The 16,326-nt window shown below is 38.2% G+C and overlaps 1 pseudogene; it reads right to left on the reverse strand.

Annotated features, from left to right (window-relative positions):
- Positions 1-6,039: 6,039 nt before the first annotated feature.
- LOC125413180 (small ribosomal subunit protein eS1 pseudogene) lies at positions 6,040-14,678 on the reverse strand (annotated as a pseudogene).
- Positions 14,679-16,326: the final 1,648 nt, after the last annotated feature.

Genomic DNA, 16,326 nt, shown 5'->3' on the forward strand with positions numbered 1-16,326 from the left:
AGGATTATACTGTAGTGATTGGCCAAGCAATGATTTACTTAATACAGTTTCTGCTTGGTTATTTCAGGAGCCTTGGCAGCCGGGACATGAATATACAGTCCTACAACACACACATGTACACACATACATATACACACACATGTGGTAGTGGCATGGTTTACTAACCCATTCAACCCCTGATATTTAGGTTGTTTCCAGACAGCTGCTATACATATTCCTAGAGCCTGATTTCTTTGCTTCCTGCTTTCCTACTTCCACAGAGCAGCTATCCACTTTAGTGAGTGATCAACACAAAAGGACAAGACCAGCTCATGAGAAATGCTCAGGGAGCAAGTGCTGGGCAATGGGAGGTTATGAAGACTCTGCCAAGCTGCTAGGTGTGCTGATGACAGTCACCTTGGCTTCGTTCTGCACTTATTCCCTGATGAAGGGAATCTTGCCTAGGGTCTTATATTCAAGACCAGCAACCGAGTTTTAACACTGCAGCTGATTTACAGACCCCGTGAATGATGGAGTCAGCCTCATAAGAGCAAGGATGTCAAGTGACAAGACTACACGGCTAATCTTCCCTGGAACACACCCAGGGTTAGCTGCTCCCTTGTTATGAAACTCGAGCCTTTTCTACTTGTAATTTTACAACACGTGTTTGTCCTCTGTCCCCTAGTCTTGAATGTAGACCAAGAGGTACCTGATTTTAAAGTTTTGTCAATACGTATTATCTGTTTTTTAATGCCCCCACCTCCCAAAAATAATTTACACTGTCATAGTTGAGTCTGCTTTCGGATTTGACCAGACTGGTGATGTACTGGGATAACGTCACAGTGATGACTTCTATTGCTTTGCTGAGACAGCATGAACAATGCAGCTGAGGTAGAAAGGGGCTTATTTGGCATATGCTTCCACATCATTGGGCATCATCAAAGGGAGTCAGGACAGGAACTCAAACAGGGTAAGGACCCAGGGGCAGGAACTGATACAGAGGCCATAGAGGGGTGCAGAGGGGTGCTACTTACTGACTTGCTCTCCTGGATTTTCAACCTACTTTTTATAGAACCGAATACCACTCACAATAGACTGGGCCTACTCACGCTAATCACTAATGAGGAAAATGCCTTCCTGGCTTGCCTAGGCAGATCTCATGGAGGCATTTTCTCACTTGAGGCTCCTTCCTCTCCAAATGACTCTAGCTTGTACCAAGTTGACATACACAGACACATTAACTTGTGACTGACAAGTTAATAGATGTCAAAAAGTGTGAAAGTTTGGATGTAGATTATAGATTTTACTTCAGCTTCCTTATAAGTATTCTGGAAAACTGCAAGAGTAAAGTAAAATTAGTCAATTGCTTCCTCAAGTCTTGTGCTTTTCTCTAAAATATTCAATGGATGCATATTTACCCATTGTGGACATGTTCCTGGTGTCTACAAATTCCCTTGACTTTTCATATTTGCTTCTGTAGGTCAGTTGTTCTGGGACGCTTGAATGGAGAATTGTTTTCCACAGAAGGCTTGCTTAGCTGTCAAAGCAAAGCTTGAGGAAGATGGTGGAAAATGAAAGCAAGCAATGCAGGCTTCATCTTCACCTGGAGACATGGGCTTGCTCCCCTGAGGGTGGCAACTTCTATCAACGTACTTACTGCAAAGACACACACACACACACACACACACACACACACACACACACACACACACTTTATATATTCTTTAATATTTATTATATATAATAAATATTTTATATGATATATATATATATATATATATATATATATATATATGAGTAAATCAGAAAGAGTGGCTTTAGAGCTTTGGAAAACTAGAAAGAAATTTCAACTTACTGGCACTCTCTTATTAGGTATGTTCCTGTAAAATCTTTTCCAGTTTTATCCATTTGAGTTATTTGTTTATTTGTTTATTCTATGGGAGAAAGTGTCTATTTGGCTCACAGTTCCAGGTTCTTCTTGATTATGGCAAGGACTGCGGTGGCAGGAGGCTGCAGCAGCTGGTCATATTATATCCACAGCCAGAGGGAGAGTGCACTGCCTGTTTGCACCCTAGTGCTCAGCTTATTCTTTCCGTCTTTGTATCCTGGGTTTTCTGCCTAGGGAGAGGTGCCAACCACAGTGAGTCTTTCTACCTCAATTAATGTGGTGCTATTTTGTAGAATTATCACAGCAGTTTTCTTTCGTTTATAATCATATTGCACATACTGTCTGTCTTGCAGACTTTGTATTTTCAATTTCATCTTATAAGCACTTCAAATTTCATCACAAACTCTTCATAAACATTTAAGTGGACACTCAATATTATCCTGAGCATGTGATTTATCACTTATTGGGCCATTCCTCCTTCTCTTAGTCTCAAGAGATGCCCCTTCACTCCTTCTGGTGAATATCTTTGTAAGTATTTTTTCTGTTATAAGATTCAGTTTATGTGAGATACCCAGAACTGAAATGCTAGGCAAATAATATGAGATTTTTGAGGTTTCTTTGTACATATTGCTTAAACTTTTAATATAGTATTTTATTATTTTTTGAGAATTTCATGCATGAATATAATATTTTATAATCATATTTACTCCTTACTCCTCTCCCTAATTCTTCCTAGATATTCACCACTCCTTTCCAGCTTTAGTATCCTCTGTTTTCTTTTGTTGTTTATACTTTTGCCTCTAATCTCTAAATTCAATTTGTGCTGTCTCTAAAGTCATGGGATGGGAGCATCATCCAATGGGAAGTAGTCAACTTACATCCTTAAACACAGCCTTCCTCCCAAAGAAGCTAATAGCTCCTCAGCTAAAGGTGTGTGTGGGGAGAACCCCTCCCCCATGTTGGAATGGTGACTCTCATAGTCTTATGCAGGTCTTGTGTAGGCAACTACAGCCACTATGATTTAATGAGTGCAACTACACTGTGGTATCCCATAAAACACTGCTTCACTGTTGTCCTTCCCCAACTGTGGCTCTTACATGCTTTCTCTCCCCTCCTCCATGATGCTCCTGAGCCTTGGAAAAGGTGTGTGATGTAGGCGTCCAGGCTATGACTGAGCATGCCACAGACACTTCACTGCATTTTCATCAGTTGTGAATTTCTGTGTTAAATGCTGTCAACTGCACAAAGGAACTCTCGTCATATTCTAAGAGCTGCATTCATCTATGTGTATAGAGATATAAATTTGGAAGGCACTCTGATACTATGTTCATTTAGCAAAATAATAGTAGTAAGTTAATACACTTAATTAACCAATAGAATGATTTTATTTCTCCTGGCATGTGTAGTATCACATTTTACCACCTACATTGGTTTCTTAAGTATGCAGTTCTGCGATGACATGGGTTATCTTATACATGTCCTTTCTTTATCCCTGTGCAACGCCATGTTTAAGACTTTAATCCCAGCACCTGGGAGGAAGATAAAAAGCTCAAAGTTAGCCTTCATTGCATAGTAAATCAGAAGGCAGCTTAGCTGCATAGGACCCTGTCTCAGAAAATTAATTATTAGTTAATTAATTAATTGAAATTCAATTCCTTTCCCTGGTTTCTGAAAGGAGCAGTTTCTGAAGTGAAACCAGGAGAATGTGTGGAACGACAGAGACAGTGGCTTTGCAAATGCCGTGCTAGCTGCCACGACCATAAAAGACACACAGCTCAACCCCTTATAGCCAGTTAGGGATCTGTTGCTGGAAGGGAGAAGAAAGGAAACTTCTGAAATTACTGGACACTAAATAAGCCAAATTCTAAGCCTTCCTAATTCCCCTTTAAAGAACTGAGAAGAATACTGGTGGCCAAGTGATAACAGCAATGATTTCCATGGCTTTGATCCCAGCTGAGTATAGGCCTGTGGTGTTCTGCCTCTCATTTCTGCAGTCTGTCATCCAGTGCAGGGTTGTGTGGCATATGGCAGGGTGAGGTGCCTGCTGGAGCTATCAGGAAAAAGAAGACACAGCTAGCCATCTATTGCTGTTCTTACAGAAATCCATACACATCTTGGAATTTCTTCCGGAGGAGAAGTTTGGGTGCTCTAAGATCATTGGAGCCATCATGCACATTGGTTATGTCGAACCCCCCTCTGTACACTGTGAATGCATTTTATTACCATTGAGTAAAAAGGAAGCTACTTTGACCCATGTCAGGGCAGAATAAAACTAAGTCGGAAAACAAAACTGAATGCAGGAAAAAAGAAGGTGGAGTCAGGGAGACGCCATGTAGCTGCTGAAGGAGAAAGACACTGGAACCTTACCAGTAGGTTACAGCCTCATGACAATGCACAGATTAATAGAAATGGGCTAATTTAAGATATAGGAACTAGCTAGGAATACACCTAAGTTATTGGCCAAACAGTATTGTAATTAATATAGTTTCTATGTGATTATTCTGGCCTGGGCAGCCAGGAAATGAACATGCAATCTCCATTTTGACACTAGAAACCTGAAATTTAGACACAATCCTAAAGAAGAGCAATGGGGCTTATAGCACAGAAAGCAAGGCTTACTTTACAAAAACTCAGTTTATAATTTTGTTCAAACCTCAGTTTCCAGGCCCTCCTCTTCTTCTTTGCAGTTTGCCTGACTTCTTGGGTTTTGTTCCATGTTGAAGATAATACCACATCCCTTCTATTGCTGTCCCTAGAAAGTGTTTTCCCAATCAACCATCATTCTGGTGTAATGTCCTCCCATCACAGAACAAGATGCAGTCCTTAAATGATAATTGATGAAGCCAATGAATTTGCTTAAATTGGGTAAAATGGGATTGACTAAATCATAGTTTCCCTTTAACAGAGATTAGTGGGTACAGTAAGAGACAGGAATAAATTACCATTCAGTGTGATAAGTAACACAGTGGAGGAGCAAACAAAGACCCTTATAATTTTAAAGGCAAAGTAAGAAACTCCACAGGGAAGAAACCATAAGCTTCTTTACTTCTATTTGTAAAATCTGTGCTCTTCCTTTCATGCCAAAGATTTGAGAACAATTTGAGGCATTTTACCAATAATGGTCTGTCTGCAGTGACCACTGAAGTAGAAATCCAGAGTGAATAGAGAGCCTTTCGTCAAGTAATTTGGTATATATATCATGAGATTTAGATTTTGACCTTTGTAAAATGGGATTTAGTATGACCACATTATTATAAACTAACCATCACTGTTGTCTACTTCTCAAAGAGGAATATTCTCATTTTCCTAATTTGAAACTCTGTACCCACTAAACAAAAATTTTCCAATTCCCCTCTCTCTTCAGCCATTGGTTACTACTGTTTTTCTCTATGATTCTGACTGTGTCTGCTCTAGGTGCCTCATGAGGTATATGCAAATCCTTATGTGTCAGGCATATTTCACATAGCATACTATCTCCAGGGTTCATCCATGTTGTTCATATATCAGTATTTCAGTCATTTTCAAACTGAGTAATGTTTCACTGTATGGAAATAAAATGAAAGTATGGGTCCTTAGTGGGAGAGAAATATCAGTTTTCCATTCCCTAAACCTGTAACCCATTCTCACTGTATCTTTCTTGTAAATAATGTAAGTAATGCAACTGACACTATTACAGAAGAAAAGCCCCACTCTTTCTGTGTGGCATCATGAAGATGCCAAGGAGAAAAAGACCCCTGAGCTGTATCTGATATGGATAAATCTCCTTAAAACACAAGAAGCAGATTTCTTAAAATTACCATTCAAATGAGTAGCAGGAAGTTATCAGCACTCCTACATCCTCAGAGTAGCACCAGGATAAAGGCCTATTCATTACTCTGTGGGTGGTTAGTCTTAATTTCCTATAGCCAGTGCTATCCTGCTTTTGTTGATCTTTTTTTCCCTCCAATTAAAACTTTTGCCTGAGACTTGATTCTCTAAGTCTGTCATTATTTTTTATCACTTCTGGTTTCAGAGTTCCCTGATATTGTATATCAAATACACTGCATTTTGTTTACTCATTAATCAATTGTTGGACATATATGGGTATTGTGACTATTAGTATTTAATACCTATTTGATTATCTTTTTTTCACAAATAAGACTTTTATTTTATCACTGTTAAAAGTCTGGATTTTACACTTGGACGGTTGGTTCATATCCATCAGCACGTTCAACTTTAGCACCTGTCTCATCACCAGTATTTTTTCCAGAACTACCACTTTCACCATAGAGCACCATGAGTTTTCCCAATTCAAATTTGGGTTTCTTCAGCATTTTTTACTTCTCTAAAATGGCATCATGAAGAGAATAAATGGACTGGCAAGCCTTTTCTATATCTTTCCCAATGCTGTCTGGAATCAATTTATTAACCACTTCCTTCAAGTCATTTGTCTGCATGTCTCAGGTCATGATTTACATCATCTTCTTCCAGATCTGGTAGACCTGCTGGTGCTGTGCATAAGTCTTGTGTATCTGGTTGTTGGGTTTATTAGTGAAACCAACACAGAACAGACGAAGCAAATAACCATCGGTTGTCTTGACATCAACATGAACTTCAGTCATGGTCTGCCACTTTTTGACCATGGAATACAATTTATCCCTTGTAAGATCTGTACCCTGGAAGTTAGTCAGACAGTCCTGAACATCCTCAATAACTAGCTTGAAATTTCCCAATGCAAATTCATCATTCTGTAGATCAACAAGGCTTACTTCAAACACATGACCCTTGAGGCCATCATATGCAATTTTGGTTCCTTGAATCCTTGTGACTAGTGTTTTCCCAATGTTTCTAATATTAAACATAGCTGGAGCTTTCACATTGTTGTGATCTGGCTGCCCTCACTCCCCCTGACCAATAGCTAAACTTCCTTGTAGTTGACAAGGATGTTTGTGTTCTTTCTGGCCGGTGGTTTTCCACAGAAGCAGTAGAGGTATAAAAGGCTTTACTCAGGGAAAAATAAAGGCTGCTGTTCTTCGACCTGAAAAGAAGCCTCCGTGTGTCAATCCTGGCATTGCCCCGCCAGTCTCTGCATCCAGGCCATGCAGTTGCCACAAGTGGAAGTTCCACCGAGATCTGGAAAGTGGGGATATGTGAACGGGTCACTTTGTCTGCCGGCTAAATTGAGGAGCATATTGGGGAAGGTAATTTTTCATCCCCAGAGATACTCTGAAGGACATCCTCCAAAAGACTAGCAAGTGTAAAGAGGGTGAATTGAAGTTCTCAAAAAGTAACTGAAACTCTTAAATCAACAAGGCACAGAAGTAACAAAAAAGACAGGCGAAGATTTCATACAACCAATAGCTCAAGTTAGCACCTGGTTTATTACAGGAGGGGGAAAAAGCCGAGTCAGATTAAAAGGAGTATGTATTTCTTCATCCCCCGAGATGCTCTGAGGAATGCCTCTGGAAGATTGCTCAGTAGGGAAGTAATAAAAAGGAGGCAGGAGGGTGAACTGAGGACCTCAAAAAGATAGAACATGTACAGATGTATGTTATTATGCTGATTGTGTTGTCTTTTGTATTCTGTATTGAAGAAAGTCATTTGATTCTGGGAAATGCTAAGGAAGGTATTTTGACTTTAAAATATGGGCCTAAGGATTTGATGCTTTGGAAAAGAGGTTCTGCTTTTGTCTCCACAGAGGATGAGAACCTGTGGATTCATTACAAATATATGTGGTTTGAATCACCAAGACCCCCTGAAATGTTGATGTAAAATAGTCCCAAGAATGCAGCACCCCTGCTCATTGTCTGGAAGTAGCCAGACAGGTTGACGATGCCCAAATTTCCTATTAATGACAACTGAACTTGCCTAAAGATGAGATGATCCTTCAGGGTTCCTGATTCATGAAAAAGTCTGTGAGACATTCTGCAGGATACAGAAGAAAGTGAGTGAACTGTCCTTGAAATTTCCTGCTTCATAGAAAAGTCTGATGGATTCTATTGGCCTGTACGCTGAAGATGGATCCCCAATGGTACAGAAGAATTTTGGGTGACTGTACAGGCAGTGAGATGTCTCTGTTGATTCTAGACTTTTGGATGTTGCTTACAATACACTTCCTGTTTACTTAGGTAATATTATATCCGTCTGGAGTCTTTGATGGAGTTGAAGAATATTAATTATGATAAAAGATAAAGTAGATATAAATATTGTAACTGTACTTCTCATTTGATACCTGTTTTGTTATATGTAATTTTACTATGTTGAAGTTAAAGCCTTCCTTTTTGTTTAAACAGAAAAGGGGAAATGGTGTAGAAATTCCTTCTGTTTGTGTGTTGCTTTCATTGGTTAATGAATAAAGAAACTGCCTTCACCTATTTGATAGAGCAGAACTTAGGTAGGCATGGAAGACAGAACTGAATGCTGGGAGGAAGAAAGGCAGAGTCAAAGAGAAGCCATGGATCCTCTACCTGAGACGGACACCAGTTAGAATCTCTCCCAGTAAGCCACTGCCACATGGTGATATACAGATTAATGGAAATGGATTAAATTAAGATGTAAAAATTAGCCAATAAGAAACTAGAGCTAATGGGCCAATCAGTAATTTAATTAATACAGTTTCTGTGTGCTTTTTTGCGAGGGGTCTAAGCGAGTCAGGCAGTCGGGATGAACAAGTGGCTGCTTCCCATGCAACAATGCCCCAAAGTGGAAGCTTAAGTTTTTGTGAGACATGAAATGTATGAAGAAGGATATCCAGAGAGAACATGTAATTTTTGTGGCTGTCAGTCAGTGCCAGAAAGCTTTCTTATGGAGAAGACATATCTGAAAATAAGATACTATCCATGATTTGTTTAGTATGGAGCAGAAACAATAGATAAACTGAAGTGTTTGAAAGCATATTGAACAAAAAACAAAGCAGTGTAACTGAACTGAGTTATAGGAGAGAGGACTTATTCTAGATTGTGTAATTGGGATGTCATGTCAAAGGAAAGGATGTGTTGATATAAAATAAAGTGAGGCCATGATAGTGAGACCATGTGTGTTAGTTAGAGTTCCCTAAAATAACAGAACTTATAGAAGGACTATCTATCTATCTATCTATCTATCTATCTATCTATCTATCTATCTATCTAACTATCTATCTATCTATCTGTATGAAGGCTGTTTATTTGAATGATTTAAAGACTTCAGTTCAACTACCGCAAAATAGCCAGCTTTGGATGGAGAGTCTAAAAATCCAGTAGTTTCTCATTCTACACAGTTGGATGTCTCAGCTGATCTTCAGTATATGCTAGAATCCTGAAAAAGTAGGCTCCAATGCTAGTGAAGAAGCGGACATGCTATCAAGGCAAGGGATCACAGGCAAAGAACAAAAGATTCCTTCTTCCATGTCCATAAACAGACTTCTGCAGACCATATATGGCCCAGGTTAAAGACGTGCCTTCCTGCCTCAAAGATCCAGATTCAAAATGGATCCACACACTTTAAACCAAACAAAAAAAGAAAGAAAGAAAGAAAGAAAGAAAGAAAACCCAACAAAAACAAACAAACAAAAAAACCCCTCCTGTTTCTAGATTGCAGTTTATTAGAGATGTAGTCAAGCTGACAACCAAGAATGGCCATCATAACACAAACAGCTCTGGTGGCAACAATTGCCATACACCTGTACGGCAAATGTTTTGTTGTCTTTTGTTTTTTGTTTTATCACATCACCTCTCCACTGGTGAAAAACTGCTTTTGCTACAGAAGTCAGGCTTGCTTGCTTATTTCTCACTCCTTTGTGCAATATTCATAAGAAGCATGTCTTAGGTTTCATACAATTTCACTCATAAATATTTTAGTATAAGTTTCTTGGGGGGGAAGCCTCCTGTTTTCAAAATTATCATAGTAACATCATCTCACATTTAAAAGAAAAAATTACTTAATATCACCTATCAAGCCACTATTCTCATTTCTAATTGTCTCAAACTTTTAAATATCAGTTTAAAGCAGGAACCAGTCAATCTTTTTATAATGTAGTTGTTAATGTATGCCTCAATTGATGTGTGTGTGTATGTGTGTGTGTGGCTACACATTACACATAAGTGTGTAATAAGAGGACAATCTTGGTATTTTCAATCCCTAGAGATAAGGTATCACACTGACTGGTAATATACAAAGTAGATAAGCCTGGCTGTCCAGTGCTGGCCAGGGAGCTCCAGAGATCCAGCCCCTGCTTCTCCAATTGCTAGGATTATGAATGTGTGCTTCCTATAACTGGCATTTTTCTTAAAGATTTCAAGGGTCAAATGCAATTTTGTGCTTGCAAAGAAAATAGCAACTGAGCTATTTCCTCAACCATCTCACTTGGTTTTAATTGACACACTATTATTCACCATGTTTTCCCCTTAACAGTTAATCCCTGAAGACAGAATCATAAGGACGTCCCTGTTTTCACCCACATAGCATGCATCATTTCTTTGTTTCACACAGTTTTTATAAACTGGGTACCAGATCTTGAAACTTAGTCTCAAGTTTAAGTTTTCAACAAGAATGCCAATAATTTGGCTTTCTCTCTGTAATTCTGGTGTTCATCTGTGGTTAATGAGCAGGCTTTAATCCAATACGACTGTAAATGATGACACTATAATTCTGCCTCTCATTCTTCATTTCTTAGTAGCATTTGGTTATTGAGTAGTACCATTTGTGGAAAATAGGAATGTTATGATTTTGAAATGATAAGCTGGCTGAACAGCATCTTGCCATAGTGAACAATTTATCGTTTGCTTCTATACCATAGAATCTCATTTAGTAAACATGCTTGGTACATTCTGGTTTCTTGCCATCGTTATTTGTTTCAATGCTGAAGTTGTTTCATCTTTGCTCTGTGCTACCTTGCTTCTTCAGGTTGACTCCTGAAGTCTTTTGATATGATCCTGTCGTCATGGATAGCATCTTTGTCATCTAGTATGCCAAATATTCTATGATCATCTTTTACTCCTTCCCCCAAATTAATGCCTCCAAGTTTCCTTTATTTCTCTTAATGGACATGGTATCTCAAAGTCACATTTGGGTTGCTTTTTTATTGTAATTTTAGAGTTTCTTTTCAGATGGAGAAAGGAAATATAATTTTAAAGATAGAATGATTAATTTGTTTCAATTGTTACTTACTATTAAATTTATTAGTACAGAATTTTACCTCTTTTTTATTTCAATCATTTCTTTTATCTAAGTTCTCTATGATTCAATATGAGAATATTTGAACAATATAAAATTGACTATTCTTTGTACCAATTTGTATACACGTAAATTTCAGATAACGATAGTAGCAATTCCATCAATTTAAAGATTCTTTGTTATCTTTTTTCAATACTTGTTTTTATTTTCTTAATGGAAGTATAGTCACACCATTCTGATTTTGAATTATTTATGAAAGTTCCTCAGTTGTGAAAAAATCATAAACTATTATCTGCCTGTCTTTCTTTTATCTATCTATCTATCTATCTATCTATCTATCTATCTATCTATCTATCATCTATCCATGTCTATTTCTTTTTTTTAAATCAACATATTTATGAAGTACAACATGGTGATTTGGTACCTGTGTATAATGCATAATAATCAAATTAGGGTAACTAGCATTTTCAGCTATTCAAATACTCATCATTTCATTGGTTAACAAGAAATTTAATTTCTTAATTAAATTTAATTTAATTTCCTTGTAGTTATTTCTACTTATATTACAAAATTTTAGTCTGTGATCACTTTCTATTAGTTTTGTATTTTGTTTGTTCAAGGCAGGATTTCAATAAATAGTTGTGACTGCCCTAGAACTCACTCTGTAGACCAGGCTTACCTCAAACTCACAGAGATCTGCCTTCCTCTGCCTCAGGAGTGTTGGGGTCAATGATGTGCAGTACTATAGTCAGCCAATTGTAATCATCTTACTCTGATAATGAACACAAATTCTGCCTATAACTGAATATTTGGTGCCCACCACCTAACTTCTTTATTTTCTGTAATGCATACCATGTCTAATTTCACCTTGCTTTTCATCTATTCTTTTTCTGTGAATTCAAGTGTTTTTTTTAACTTCCATGAGTGAGCGAGAACACAGAAAATTTGTCTTTTTGTGCCTGGCTTATTTATGGTATCTTACAGTTCCTTCCATGTTAATGAAAATGACAGAAATTCATTCTTCCTGGAAGCTAAAAAGTACTGTATTGTGTGTGTAATATATTTTTCTCATATATTCATTTATTAAAGTACACTTTAATTGATTCTGTATTTCTTCTACTGTAAATACAACAGCAACAGACATGGGGAAATGGGTGTTTCTTTGATATGACTTCATTTCTTTTGAATTTACAGTCAGTAGTAAAATCTCTGAATTACATTCTTGCTCTATCTCTAGGTTGTTAAAGAGTCTCTATACTATATTCCATGGTGGCTGTATTAATTTACATTACTTCCAACAGTGCATAAGAGTTCTAATTTCTCTACACAGTTGCCCTGACTTTCTTGAGAAGTTTTATCTTCTTGATTCTAGCATTGTAAATGAGGTAATATGACAACTCATTGTGGTTTTCTTTGCATCTCTGTGATGATTAGAGATACGGAGTACTTGTTCACATTCCTATAAACCATAAATAAGCCTTCTTTTGAGAATTAGCTAATAATACCATTGCCTGTTTTATAAGTGCTTATATATTTCTCTGATAACTGGTTTTAGTTTCTTATGTATTTAAAGGATAATCCTTAATTAAATAAATAGTTGGTGAATGTTTTTTTTCCCCATATTCTAGATTTTTCGTTCTGTTAACTGGCTTCTTTGCAGTCACTTTTTAAATCTCATCTTTCTGTGTCTGCTTTTGTAACATGTGCTTTTGGCATATTAGTTCAATAATTACCTATATAATGTCTCAGTATCATTGATACATTTGGAGTCAGTTTTAATATATGGTAAAATGTAGAGGGTTGGTTTAATACTGTATAAGTCAGTTTTTCTCAGTGCCATTTATTGAGGAACTTGTCATTTCTTTGATGCATATCCTGATATTGAGATGATTTTATCCTAATTTTATCACACACACATACAGACACACACACCCTTCTTTTATCCCTGAGATTAAAGTGTATAATTTTGCTCATATGGCATTTGGTTCTCAGAAATGTATCCATGTCCTCTAGTTTTTGAAATTTGTTAATGTGCAATTGTTTACATTGTTGTGCTATCTGACAGTGTCATTTTTTTCATTTCTAAACTGGTGTTTTCTCTCTTTTCCCTTCTTAGTATAGTTAAAATAATAACAACATAGTTTATCTTCAAAAACTCGGCACACTCAGGGATGGTGGCCAAGGCACCCAGAACCTCTCTCCTCTGGTGTGGAAATTAGGAAATCTCTCTTTACCTCTCCCTCTTTCTGTTTCTCTCATTTCTTTCAAATTGGGCTATTTAAAGAGTTCCATCTTCACATTTTGACTTTGGTTCTTGCCCTGATCTGTTTTAGCACCTCTTGTGTTCCCTCCTCAACTCCAAGCATTCAGTTTATATTTCTTGTCTCATTTATACCGTGATTTGCTACCCTCATTCCATTTAAGTTTTATTTACAAACTCGGGGATTTTGCTGATTAGCTGTGCTATACTTCTATTAAATTCTATCTCGGGCATTTAGTAGGTTCCCTTCATGCTCTCTTCTGTTTCTGGGAGTTTTACAGTGTTTCTTTGGAAGTGCCCTGCTTCCTTGTACTTTTCAGATTCTTTTATTCCTGTGTTGTTACTATTTTCCTGGTGTGACAATAGAATCCTCCATTTTCACGGTATAATTGTCTGTTGAAATAACCAGACTAGCTAAGGATAAAACAGTTATGTTTTATTTATTATAAGGGGAAAACTTAAGAAGCAGGAAATGAGAAAATCCAAGCACAAAGCAATGTCCCTGGGGAAAAGGCACAGAGAAAGCTGCACACACGGAGGTGCACACCTTTTACCCTGGGTCCCAGTGAAGCCACGCCTTAACTAAGACCCACATCTTAGAGATGATTGCCTAACAAGGTTCCTCATCGATTATCAGGAGGGACAAATTGTCATTTAAAGAGATCACTGTGCACTGTTTTTCCCGATGCTTTAGACCTGGATCAGTAAAGAAGTATAGCCTCTTGTTGATTTCTTCAGCTACAGCCAATGTAAACGATGGCTGTGTTTACCTCAATGGTCCAGAGTGTACTTGTGTATGGAGATAATAGTGTGACTTTGCAGAGAACATCAACTTAGGTCCCATGACAATCAGTCCTGCTGCTGATTTATAGTGCTAATTACTCACAAAGCTAACGATGAGGGCCATAGAGGGCTGTGCCTTAGGATCTCTAGAGGTTTTAGCTTAGGAACAGTTACATGGTGAGGAGGTAGAACAATTGGTCCTGGAGTCCTAAGGAGTAAGCATGTCAGAGTCCGTGACAAAGTCCATAGCCCCTGGTCGTGTTATCTAAACGCTCCCCCTAGTGAAGGGTGCTAGATAGATGGTTCTGTTCTGAAGCAACTTGAGTTTTGGAGACCAGGGTGGTGCAATGTGAGGTGGGTTTTTTCCAGAGGAAAACAATGATTTGGGCTTCAAATAACGGCCTCAGCTTGTTTCTGCTGCTATGAGGAGTCCTCTTCTGGTTAGGGCCACTGGTCTGCAGAGAAGATGGAGACGGCTGGGACTTTGCTTTTTGCTGTTTTCTGACAAGGTAGAGTGTTCTTGATGGGAGTCTAGAAAGTCACAGTTGCATTGTGCTTTTCTGCCCTCTCTGTGCTGCCCTCTCGAGCCTACTTACCATTTCGGGCTCCTGTCATCTCCCTGCTATGCTCCAACATCCTTAGTCGTCATTCTTGAGTCTGTTGTCCTGGCTCTTCTCTGGAAGGTATAAACATGGCCATTTCTATTTACAAATTTCAAAACTTCCTTTTGATGGTTTTTAATACAGTATGTTTTCATAATTTTTCACAATTAATCATTTAGGAAGGAGTCGAAGGCACTTGGTGAATGATGAAGAGACTAGAGAGGAGAAGGGCACCCAAGCCTATGGCATTCTGGCCTTTGCTTCTTTGTCTCTCCTCAGACCTATGTTTCACTGAGTGTTCACTGTATGGCTACATTCAGGCCATCGTCTCCCCCAGACTTCATTTTCCTAGTGACATTCTATTTGTGCTCAGTGCGCTGCCCCCACTTTGCTCCTTCAACTGGAGAAGTGTTAGTCCTGTCTCGTGGCACTTTCCCTCCTTTCCCATTACTTGTTCGCACCTTCATGTCCTCTCATATCAGTGCCCATCACAGGTTCACTCCATCTGGACCTGCACATTCTTCTCACACTGGCTTGTTTTATACACTTCCAGAAAATGAATTGTCCTGAAACGTAACTCCCGTCACACTAAGTCTCTGCCCCAATCCTGTTATTTAATGAACACCTCAAAGTGGCATCAGAGGCATTGCACAACCACAAGTGACTGACTTGTCTATTAACTGGCTTCTGCCTGACTTCACACTCCAGTCTTTCGGGTTTATAACCTCTTCTGGGACTACACTGTGAATGATGCTACCTGTGTGTTACATCACAACATTCTTTGTCTCAGAATTTCTTGCTCTCCGACGTTTGCCTCTCAAACTCTTCTTATTCTTCAGTTTCACAGCAAATGTGTCCTCTTTGAGGAATCTCATCCGGTCAGACCTTCCACGTAGTTCTTTCTCAAATTTTTATTATTTTATTTCTGGGTCTCTTACTCTGTTTTTTCACTTACATGGAATTATAGCTGTGTCTCGTTTATCAAGGGATTTGGTGTTGCTTATCTATTTTCTACTATGACCTCTAGTATCAGGTTTTTCATATTTCAAGCACTCAGCAAATTTGGCCCAATTTATCAGTAAGGTCTGAATATCTAAAAACAATATCATGCCCCTTTGTTACAGACTTAATTGAATATGATTATCATAACCCTTTTTTTTACAGAAGCTAAATTTTAGGTTGACAAAACTGGTCTTCATTTCAGATTTTTTAAAATATCTTTATATTTATGTACATTGGTGTTTTGCCTGCATGTATGGGTGCTGAGAATTGAACTAGCATCCTTTGGAAGAGCAACCAGTGTTCTTAACCTCTGAGCCATTTCTCCAACCCCCCCTTTTTTAATCTGTCATTATGAGTATATGTATATCTCTGTGTGTAGATATGCACAAGTGAGTGTAATGTTCCCAGAGCCCAGAGATGAAGGTATCAGATCCTTGGCATTCAAGCTACAAAAAGCTGTAAGCAACACTATGTGGGTGCAAAAACCAAGCTCAGATTCTCAGAAAACTACTCTTCTGAGACTACTCTTAACTATTGAGTCATCTTTCTACCCACCCCCATCTTCTTCACATCTGATTATTCATAGATGAAACTGAACTTGGTTAAAATAATAAAGTTGAAAAAAGTCATGATTTTCTCTACGTTTTCACCTGTTCTCAGGTGATTCTGCACAATGCCTT

Source organism: Myodes glareolus, chromosome 2, assembly GCF_982192425.1.
Source record: "Myodes glareolus chromosome 2, mMyoGla1.1, whole genome shotgun sequence".
In the NCBI taxonomy this organism is placed as follows: domain Eukaryota; kingdom Metazoa; phylum Chordata; class Mammalia; order Rodentia; family Cricetidae; genus Myodes; species Myodes glareolus.